Source organism: Enhydra lutris, unplaced genomic scaffold (genome assembly GCF_002288905.1).
Source record: "Enhydra lutris kenyoni isolate GAN:26980312 unplaced genomic scaffold, ASM228890v2 scaffoldscaffold34, whole genome shotgun sequence".
NCBI classification, from domain to species: Eukaryota; Metazoa; Chordata; class Mammalia; order Carnivora; family Mustelidae; genus Enhydra; species Enhydra lutris.
In genome coordinates, this window is record NW_019154118.1 from 6,755,907 (window position 1) to 6,767,920 (window position 12,014).

Consider the following 12,014-nt stretch of genomic DNA (forward strand, 5'->3'; position numbering starts at 1 on the left):
CATTCTTTTACCTTCCTAGTCAATCCATCAGCACATCTATTGAATTTACCTCCAAAGTATATTTCAATTCTGACTTTTCATTACCTTTACAACTACTGACCTGGACCAACCCATTATTATCTCTCACTTGGATTATTCTCAATTGTTCATTCCTTTTTTTTTTTTTTTTTTTGCCCTGCTAGGAATATTCTCTACACAGCAGAATGATCATTTAAAATCTTAATCTTTTAAAATCTAAATCTGATCATACATTTCCATTGTTCAAAGTATGCCACTAATTTCCCCTTTATCTTTAGAATAAAATCCAAGAGTCTTTCCTTAGCATTGTATGTCCTGTCTATCCAAATTCTATCTTTCACTATGACTTCCTGTTCTTATGCTTTCAGTCATACTAGCCTTCACTTCCATTGAAGATACTGAGCGTTCTCTTGTCTCAAGACTCTTTGCTTGCTCATCCAGCTACCTGAAATTCTTGTCCTACTTATATTGTGATTCTGGAATAACAACTATTTCCATTTTCTATCTCCACAGCCTAAGTTTCTCAGTTCCAAAGACTGCTTTAACTATTGCTGTGTCAAAAATAGGCTGGACACATAGTAGGTGCTCAATAAATATTTGTGGAATGAATTATTGAAACTCCAATTTATTGGAATTTTGAGTGGAGTGTCAATAAATGCACATACTCAAATAGTCATATTTAACTGTGATGTGAACATTTTTTAATATAGGAGAAAATTAAATTACTAAGGAGCTACAATTTCAGCTTCTGTTTGAACACCTTAAATCATAAAAATTCACCATCTCAGAGGCAGGGAATTCTACCTTTAGGGAGAGCTCATAATTTTTAAAAATTATGTTCAGCTTAAAACAACAATAAAAAAAACAAACAGCCTGATTAGTGAGTGAAGGACTTGAATAGGCATTTCTTTAAAGAAATATATAAATGGCCAATAAGCACATGAAAAGATGTTCCACAGCATTAATTTCAGGAAAATATAAATCAAAATCACAATGAGATACCACCTCACACTCACTAGGATGACTACTATTAGGAAAAACAGAGACTAGCAAGTGTTGATGAGGAGTTAGAGAATTTGGAACCCTTGTACACTGTTGGTAGGAATGTAAAATGGTACAGCTGTTTTGGAAATAATATAATGGTTTCTTAAACTTTAAAATAGAATTATCATATGGTCCAGTAATTCCCTTTCTGGGTAGATACCCAAAGAATGAAAATCAGGGGCCCAAACAGATAATAGTACACCCATGTTCATAGCAGCATGATTCACAAGAACCTAAAGGTAGAAGCAACCCTCATGTCAATCAGTGGATGAATAGACAAAGAAAATGTCGAACATACAATGGAATATCACTCAGTCTTAAGAAGGAATGAAGTTATGATATGTGCTACAACATAGATGAAACTTAGGGATTTTATATTAAGTGAAGTCAGGCAGTCACAAGACAACAAATAGTGTGTGATTCCAATTATATGAGGTCTCTAGAGTAGTCAAATTCATAGAGACAGAAAGTAGAAAGGCACTGCCAGAGTCTGGGGGAAAGACAGAATGGGGAGTTCTTATTCAAAAGTAACAAAATTTCAGTATTACAAGATGGAAAGTTTCTGGAGGTGGATGGTGGTGATGGTTGCGCAACGCTGTTAATGAACTTAGTGCCATTGAACTGTACACTTAAAGTGATTAATATGATGAAGTTAGTTATATATGTTTTACCATAGTTTAAAAAAAAAAACAAAACTGTGTCCAGCTAAAATAGGCCAACCAGAAAACTTTATCTGAAGGACCGTTTAAGCCATAGGTGGAAATTCTGATGACAATAGTGGGAATAGTGGGAACACTGAAAGACACCAGTGATGGATCGGAAGATTCTGAATCTTCTCTTTTTCAGACTTCTCTTCCCATTCAAGTACCTATAACCTTTTCTCTATGACCTAGCTCTTCGTCACCCTTCTCTGTCTGTCATCCCATTTGGGAATAGCAAAAAACCCCAAATTTGGTAATATTCAATAGCAGCAGGTAACATTCTCAGTGTTTCTTTCATAAAAATATTAAGTATCCTGAAATGTATTTTTAGAAATGACGAATTTCATGGTCAAATGAGCTAAACAGTTTTTTGTTTTTGCAGGATTTTCCCAAGCATTTAATTGGATAACGTACATTGTCAGTTTCCAAGAACAGGAAGACTATTTGGGGCTTCTCTAGCGTTTTTGGTCACAGCCTTCTATCTCAGCAGTTTTCCCACATGGTGTAGAAGTTTGGGGAAGTTTTCACTAATGCAATCGTTAACTCTCTTGTGTTTGCTGAGTCCCCTAAGTTCATGAGTTTTTGTAAGTGTGTGCTGCAAGCACAAGAATGACTTCTGGATTTAGGCTATGGAGTGTTTCAGTTCTTGAAAAGAATTCCCCTGAATTGTCCTCTGAGAAAGTCAACGTGATTTCTTCTGATATGGTACAGAAACATATGCTTTGCATACATGAAAGATACTGCCACCCAAAATAGACTCTTGCCAAGCTGTAAGACAGATCATTTCACTTCAGTGCCACAAACCATGCTTTGAATTTTCTCAAGGCTCTGGAAGCATGCAACTTCTATATACATGTCTATAATTTCTTATTCAAAATCCAAAATTTCCAGATGTGTCTTGCAACTGGGGATTTTGTAAATTTTAGAAATATAATATAATGCCTATACCATTATAGTATATCCCTGAAAGTTCTGGATCCCTGCCTATAAACAGATGCAAAAATATTGGCTGAATATTCAGACTCACTAGGATAAATAAAGACTATAGATAAACATATCAGTCTATATCAGCTTTTTTTTTTTTTTTAAGGTTTGATTTATTTATTTGAGAGAGAGAGAGAGCACAAGCATGGGGAGGGGCAGAGGAGAAACAGACTCCTGCCAAGCTCAGAGCCTGATGTGGGGCTCAATCCAGGACCCTGAAATCATGACCTGAGCTGAAATCAAGAGTCAGATGCTTAATCAACTGAGCCACCCAGGCACCCCTATATCAGCTTTTGTTGCCAAATGAGTTTCAGTGACTCAGTTAGATAACTTTTAGTTTCAGAGTATTTTGAATTTTGGATTTTGGAATGGTGAACAAGGGATCATAGGCATGCTAGTGAAAACAAAGCCAGGGATAATGCTAACAGAATTTGCTCTTTTGCTAACAACAGGATCCCATATTTTTCAATATTCTAATCTTTGGAGGAACTGTGGAGAAGTTACAATAGAGAGAATCCTTAAGGAATTAGGGCAGGGATAATTGCTCTTAAGCTTACATTTCCTGGTCCCTCCTGTTTGACTCCCTCTAATGCAGTCTTCAACAGATTAACTCATTTGTGCTAACCTGCCAACTTCACCTGAGGAAGGTAGAAACCTCCACATTATTGGAAAACAAAACAAAACAAAAAACCCGAACATCCAGTTTATGGGATTTGCCTAAGGTCATATAGATAGTAAGCAACACAGTCACACCTTCTAACTTCTGGCCCTTGGTTTATCCCATTACATAAATTAGTTTTCTTACTTCAACTATGAAGATTGAGCAATTATTTAGTATCTCCAGTCCAATCAACATTATCCACTAATAGGTTAACTGCAAGCGAACTATCTCTTTGGTAGACAAACAAACAAACACATAACTAACAATGGAATCTTCCTGCTTCTGGAGGATATCCTTCCAGAAAAGAATGCTCTCCTAAAAGACATGCATGGAAATTCATTTCCTCCATCCTTCAGGACCTTTTATCTTATGCATAGCATATTGTACTATATATTAAATGTCTCCAATAAGGACTTCATTTAGATTTAATAAGTCAGAATTGCAAACATTAATGAAATGCCAAAAGAGTGATTAAGAACACATGCTTTGAAGTTCCTCAAATATACACCAGAGAGAGAGAGAAGAATTTATAAGAAAAATGTCCAGACATGGAACTTTACCCTGTAGTATCTCCCCCCCGCCCCCTTTCAGAGTTGAAATATCTCTCAAATGCTCAGTACCGAACAAACAGAAAACCAGCAGGAGGATAAAAAAACAAGGCTGGATTTCAGTCACACAGATCTCAGCAAGAAGCAAAAATAAACTCTTTAAATGTTCCTTTTCCACAGCACCCAGAGGCAGGTTTGGTAAAAAGTAACTAGAAAACAGACAAATTCATCCTCCACCCGACTCCCCTGACCTCGGACCCCACTCTCTGCCTCTGTTCTGATTCTATTGATCCTGTAACTTCTTCCACATTAGTCGAAGATTCCTGGGATTTTACTCTCTTATTTTATTTTTCCTCTCTATTCCCAGGAGGTACCTAAGAACATGGGGGCAGAAGCTATCTGCTAATTTTGCACGATTCCAATTTCAGGAAAATAGCACGGACATTCCGTTTCTCTGGCCCAAACTCCCCCGTTCTTAATGACGTCTAGAGAAATGAAGTGATCTGTCAGGTGTTACAGTTAGTTTGTGAGTGATGTGACCATTCATATAATACAGGTACTTTTCTCTCTAATACACAGGTTTCCTGCTGTCCCAAATTAAAATAGGATAGCTTTCCTCACCCACTCCCTGTTGCCGTAAATACCTCTATGGTATGGCATTGAGTTAGGCAGCTTCAACCATATCATGAGCTCCATGAAGCTGGGGGCTTTTCAAGTTCAGCACCTGAGAAAAATTAAGGGGAGAATTGGAAATCACATCCAGCTGGGCGTTAGCATGTGTTAAACAGGGTTTTGATGTTAAAGGGTTTTAAGTGCGTGACTGGTGCACCTCAGGGCAAGGCCCAAGCTTCCCTGAGAATCTGTTCTTGCTTTTCTTTCTTTTTGCGTCTAATCGGTCCCATTCGGTTTTCAATTCTCTCTCTCACTTTGCAAAGTGCCAGACAAATTACTGGTATCCTCTGTGAGCCTCTGGTTTCTTTTTGGTTTCTGAACTCATACCCTCTTGAGAATATTTCAGGGTAGATCTTACTCAAGACACATTTCATAAAATTTGAGGAACATAATTAGAGCAAAGACCTATTCATAATTTTTCTAGCCCTGATCTTCCATTTTTCAATCCTTCCCTGTAATGTGCATATTTTCTCCATGTTTTCTTCTTATATTTCCTCCAAAAGTCCCTCTTGTTCTTCAGCTTCAACAACATGACTTCTCAACTTTGGACTGTCTTAAAGTGTTAAGACTATTAAGATGAAGGTGTTCAGATTTAACTATTTTTGAACTGTAAAGATGGCAACTTCATTTGGTTCAGGCTAATAAATTGTCATTTGGAATATACTTGTTCTAGCAGAGTTTTTAAAAATTTTTATTTATTTATGTGAGAGAGAGTGAGAGCGAGAGAGAGCACAAGCAGGAGGGAACGGCAGGCAGAGGGAGAAGAAGACTCCTCACTGAGCAGGAAGCCCGATTCGGTACTCGATCCCAGGATCCTGGGATCATGATCTGAGCCAGAGGCAGATGCTTAACCGACTGAGCCACCCAGGTGCCCCCCGCTTTTTTTCCTAAAAAATAATGTAATAAGACCACGAACTTTATTGAACATTATAATATGGAAATTTAAACAATTTATTTTTTTTTAATAGAGAGCAGGAGCAGGGTGGGGGCGTTGGGGAGAGGCAGAGGGAGGCAGAGACAGAAAATTTTAAACAGCCTCCATGTCCAGCATGGAGCCTGATGCAAGGTTTGATCTTATCACCCTGAGATCACGACCTGAGCCCAAAGCAAGAGTTGGATGTTTAACTGACTGAGCCACCCAGGCACCCCCGGGAATTAAAATATTTTTAAGAAAAAAATTCTGCTTAGATGATTTCTTTTTGTTTACTTACAGTACAACTAATCTTATGTCTCCTTTTGCTGGCAACCATCTCCAGGTTTTACCTGTTGCCCAGCATTCCGTCCAATTTAGCATTCCCTCTGGATTGTTCACTGGCTACTGAAGTATTAATATTAATTGTTGCATGAAAATAATAATAGCACTTGGTTAGGTTGGTCTTGGTGGCCTTCTGCTTTGTAGTGCACACTTCCCCTCTGATCTCTTCTAGAACCATGAGAGTCACAGAGTGAAGAGAGATCTCAGAGGACTGTGCTGTTAAATTACTCCTTGAAGACATGACTCATAGATGCCTTCTTCTCAAGGGAGGAATGTCGGGTGCTCAGTGAGGAAATGGGGTCAGATACAAGCTGTGTGGGGTGGTTAGGTTTTTCCGGTCTTGAGTGGTACTGGCAGGAGGGATTTCAAGTTGCTGCCCTAGTGGCCACAATATTTGCCAGCCAGTTGTGACCTGGCCTTGCCGTCATGCCTGCTACCACCTGAACGAGGCATAAAGCTGCCAGGCTACTGGCTGGGGGGATCCATGCCCCACATGGGGAATTCTGTGAGGTCTACATGAAATGTGCGCATGAACTGAAAACTGGGTGGTCCTGCATGGATCATGTAGTGAGTGGTGTGAAGGCTTTTGCTGTGGTGATTTTGTCATCATATATATACGTGATAGAATTCTCTAGCCAGTATCTTAGTGTTTGGGGGGACATTTTTTTTCTTTTGCAATTAGCCTTTTTGACAAAAATGAGTTCAAAAGGAAGAAAAGAGCTTGTTGAATGCAAATTTGAGGCCTGTTGAATGCACATTCAAGGACTAAATCTTCATTCTCATGGGAGTTGATGATGAATGGGTAACTTGCACACAAGGTCTTTCCACAGTCCCCATCCACCCCAGAGGCTGTGGTGCGGTCACTGACCACATGGCAACATGAAAACAGAAATCTGCTGAAGAAGCATCTGCCTTCACTGGAGAATTACTAGTTTATGAAGACCAGGCCTGAATGCAATAATTTAATATCTGCCGCTCTAGAGGGTGTGTTTACATATAATAATAGGAAACTTGACTTTTTCTGCACTTTTAAAAAAATGAATATCCTTCCAAATTAATTTCTCTGATTTTTTTTTAATACCAAGTTTTCTTGTGTACATTAATACAAACACTGAAGAAATAACTATTAACTGTGTCAGCTCCATGTATGGAAGAAAATTGTAGCAGTTCAATGATGACAGTTTTATGTTGGTGTGATCCACTGGGTTTCTCAGCTGAGCCACAGAACACAAGACAAGTGGCTTGAAAGACCACTTTCTCCATGAGAGACTGTGGACTCTGAGAAACAAACTGAGGGTTGTTGAAGGGAGGGGGGTGGGGCATTGGGTGAACCTGGTGGTGGGTATTAAGGAGCGCTGGGTGTGGTGCATAAACAATGAATCTTGGAACACTGAAAAAATAAAATTAAAAAAAAAAAAAAAAAGAAGACTACATTCTCAATTTTCCCAAGATGGTACATGACCAGTGCCATTCCAGGTGTGCCTGCCATGACATACAGTCCACTGTATGTATTCTATGTATGTATGTATGCCTTGGATTCAGGACAGTTTAAAACTCCTAAAGAATTCCAGTGGAAAAAGGCTGAGTTCTATGTTTCAAATTGAAAGGCCATGAAGATAATATCCCAAAATCGTTTTCACCCACCCAACCATAGGACCAAATAAAGCTTTTGGAAGTTCATTCTTCCACAGGTGAAATTGCTGACATTATTTTGAATACTACCAGAATTTAGTTAAAACTTTCAACATCGAACCAGTTATATACTTCGTGATGATATACTTTATGTAAATATGGACTTTGGTGGAGCAAACCCTCAAAATGATCAGTATTGTCACTAAGTGAATAAATCTAGGGCACAGAAGTATATATGGAATTAGTGGTGAATGTATTTCTCAAACTGTGTCCATACACAAAAGCCACAATATTCCCTAGTGAAATATAGGAGCTATTGCTGGTAAGACTTACAACTATTTTTTAAAAATAGGGTTAAAATAATTAAATTTAATTTTTTGTTACAAAGCTGATGTTGAATATAAAAATATAAAAGGAGGTAAATGTTTCATTACCTGTTAATGAGCAAATTTTACAAATATGAAAACTTTATGTGAATCAACCTATATGTCCTATAAAGTTTTTGAAACCTTTTTTTGGAGGGGATAAATGAGTTACCTGATTTTATTTATTTATTTATTTTTAAGATTTTATTTATTACGGAAAGAGAGAGAGAGAGAGAGAGAGAGACAAAGAGCAGGAGTTGGGTGAGGGGCAGATGGAGAATCAGACTCCGGGATCATCACCTGAGCAGAAGGCAGATGCTTAACTAACTGAGCCACCCAGGTGCTCTGTGAACTACCTGATTTTAATTGCATTTTGTTCCAAATCACTTGAACATCTTTTATTAAAGTTTTGCGATGTTCCACTTGTCGGCTGCGCTGCAGCTGCTGCTCGTGGGTGGCTGGGGCCCAGAAACTCCTGGGCCAGGGTGGTCACAGTCGCGGTTCGGGCCCTGGAGGCCAACTTTTCATCCTTTGTAGGAGAGACTGGAGCCAGGGGGGCAGCAGGTCAGCCTCTGTAAAAAAAAAAAAAAAAGTTTTTAATAATTGGCACACTGCAAAGCTTTAGTTTTTGAAGATTTTAGAAAATTGTAATTACTAAAAATAAAATGTTTGAGTGAGACAATCCTGAAAATTAATACAAAAGCAGAAAAATTGATCTGGAATGCCAGTGTGGGAAACATGTTGTCTAATGAGACTATGAGAACTCAGAATATATAAACCTTAATCCTGAAATTCAATAAAATCTTGAAATACTTCAGCTTTGGGGAATAGTCTTTTAATGGAAACATTATTTTTAATTCAATGCATTTATATTTTCTTTCAGAATAGAAATAAAATTGAGAAGACATGATTTTACAACATTTGCTGTTTATGAAACGTTTACTTTATTTATTAAGGTTTAAAAAATTTGAGTATAGTTGACACACAATGTTACATCAGTTTCAGGTATATAACACAGGGATTTGACTTCTCTACGCATTATGCTACGTTCTCCACAAGCTACCATCTCTCACCGTACAACGTTATTACAATATCATTGACTCTATTCCTTGTGAATGCTTTTATTCCCATGAGTTACTCATTCCATGCCTGGAGGTCTGTACCTCCCACTCCCCTTCACCCATTTTGCCCATCCCCCCAGTTGCTTCCCTTCTGGGTCACCATTTTAAACATGGCAAATAGAAGCATCTTATTTGATGAGTTTGATCCTCTACAAAGTGAAAGTAATTTGGGTGGAAACCCAAAAATAGAAACTTTGGACATTTGAGCTGATGTATTTGTACACTTCCTTATAAGGAATTAGAATTAAAAATCTTCCCTGTTTAGTTGAAGTTGGCCTGACCTCACCTGACCACCTGGAGATTTTTCTCAATTAAGAAAAAAAAAACACAGTCTAAAAGATGAGTCAATTGGCAATGCCAGTAATTCCAAGTTTATTAAACAAAAACTCAACTTTTAGGATTGCAAGAAACTGTACGGCAAAATTAAAAATTACTGTCTTAATAAAAACAAATTATTTGGAAAAATATTTGTGACAGTTTTGGAGTCTGCTACAGCTAAGAAACTGATTAAAGTGTGTAAAGACCTGCCAAGAATAATTAGTCAGCTTATGTTTCTTAATGTTTAGAAAATTAATATAAAGAAGTTTTAAATTTTGGGGCCTAATGTACACAAATATGTGATTTATTTATTTATTTATTTTTGGTCCTTCAGAGTGTTTTGAAAAGTCTTTTTGAACAGAACTACCTATGAATGTGCGGCACATACACTGAGATCAGAATGATACAGAGAAGATGAGCACGGTCCCTGCACCAGGACGACACAAAAAATCATATAGTGATCCATATTTTTTTAAATAGGTGATGGGGATGAAGGAGGACACTTGCCATGATGAGCACAGGGTATTGCATGGAAGTGTTGAAATTAATTTTATGCTGTATGTTAACTAACTGGAATTAAACCAAAAACTTAAAAAAAGATAAAGAAGAACCTTATTCTTTAGAACAACAAAGGAACAATCTATGAATACAAAAAGCCAACTTTTTAAATCAAGAAATCACCATGGAATATTTTCTCTCTTCTTTTCTATTCTGGTATGTCCTCTCCTCCTTTCAGGGCCAGTTCAAGCTTGACGTGAGAAGGAACTATGTCTCTGAGCCTTTTATACATCGTGGATTGCTCATCCTCTGAATCATCTCTGAGTCTCTGTTATCTTGCATTGAATTACCTTTTCATTCACTGTAGCTTTTAGGCAGTTTATGCCATGTCTCATAGCTTTTGTGTCCCCCTAGGAGGGTAGGGGCTCAAAAAAATGTGTGTTGTTGATGACAATATGGCCACATCATATTCAAGGAAGAAATGCTAGATGTCTGGATTCTAGATGGAGGGTGAGGAGGGATATAAATGGAAATGTATGGTTGTGGCAACTCAACTCTTGTTATTATCTTCTTTCTAGCAGCAGAAAGAACTCCTGCAATAGTTGTGATCCTGCAAATGGCAAGAAGGGTCAGTTTGGGGGTGGGGAAGGTTGGCAGTGGCTTTCACTTTAGTTGATCAGAAAGGATGAGAGATGAGGCTAGGATGTGTAAGATTATAAGAATGAAGAATTAGGCTCATTCTACAATAGTTACATTGGCAAATACGATATATTAGCAGTATAATAGCCAAAAGAAAGTGTCAACATCAAGGACATAAAAGAAAAGGAAGAAAATGTATATCACTGTAGGAAAATAAGGAAAACAGGAAATGAATATGGCTGTTGGAAAGGTTTATTTATTTTGACAATATTTTATCTTAGCAGAGCCTAAAATGTGGTGTGTTATTAACATTCGTTAATAGCAACTGATTGAAAAGCAAAGTTGTCAATAGAGCTGTAATGCAGAAAGAATGAATGAGTGTAAGGAATGCTATGCAAAAATGGATTTTTAAAGTTTCCTTTGGCACATCACCTCTGGCATTGGCTTTCAACAACAACAACAACAACAAAAGGCTCTAGTGACTTTAAAGTGAGGTTATTGGTACAAACGTGTGCTGGAAATCAAGGCACAATTAGCATTCAAATATTTATTACTAGGTTAAGAACATTTTGAATCAACCATATTTTATGTACATATAAGGTAATGTCTTAGAAAGAATGTAATCTTTCATTTCCTGCACGAGGGGCATGATCCTTAGAGACACTGGTTTTTGTGATATCTTCATCCTGACCATGTATAGAAGCATGGGGAAAAATAAACAAAAATATAAATAGTTAAATAAGGCAGAGTTTAAACCTCAACTAGGTAGAAAGACTGACACAGTTTTCTTCCAAACTACACTCTCAGATTATGAAGATAAGTGAGAAAGGAGAGAATGTTAACTTTGGCAAATAAATATGTTTAGAGTCTCCCAACTTTCTTGGATTCTCTTACTTTTAAAATAATGACTTAGATGAATTTAGAAAACCTCAATATGCCGTAGAGAGGCTTTCAGAATGGGACTTAGGAGACAGGAGTTGTTTGTTTTTATTCCAGACAAGATAGCAGTGAAAGTAATTGACCCATCAGTAACTCACATAAGATAATTCACCTCTCAAAAAAGTTGTACAAGATGACAGCTGAGAAACTTTCTGACATATGATTTTAAAACCCGTGTAGTGGTGTTATGACCCATTTATCCAAATGGAAAGATGCAAGGGGTAGAACTGATGAGAGCAAAGGAACTGTCCAGGGTGCTTAGAAACACTGTGTCCACTCATTCTCTAGAGTGATGACCAGAAGCCACAATATGACTCCCTCTGTTATTCATCCAGTATATCTACTACATTAAATAGATAGCAAACTACTCTGTCAGTATCAAGTGGATATAATTAAATATGAGATCAATTTCCTTTTGCTTAAAAGGAGGAATTACATCTTGAGAATCATCTCTGTTCTGTCTCCAGCTAGTTGCTGATTTTTAGACTAGTCATTTCATTCAATTATTATTTAGAGGAGGATATCATAGTAGTTTTCATGGCATACCTGTGGTATTGACTTTCCAGAAGTCATATCAGGAGTTATGAGGCTGCATACACTGTTATTTGATCATGGTTCA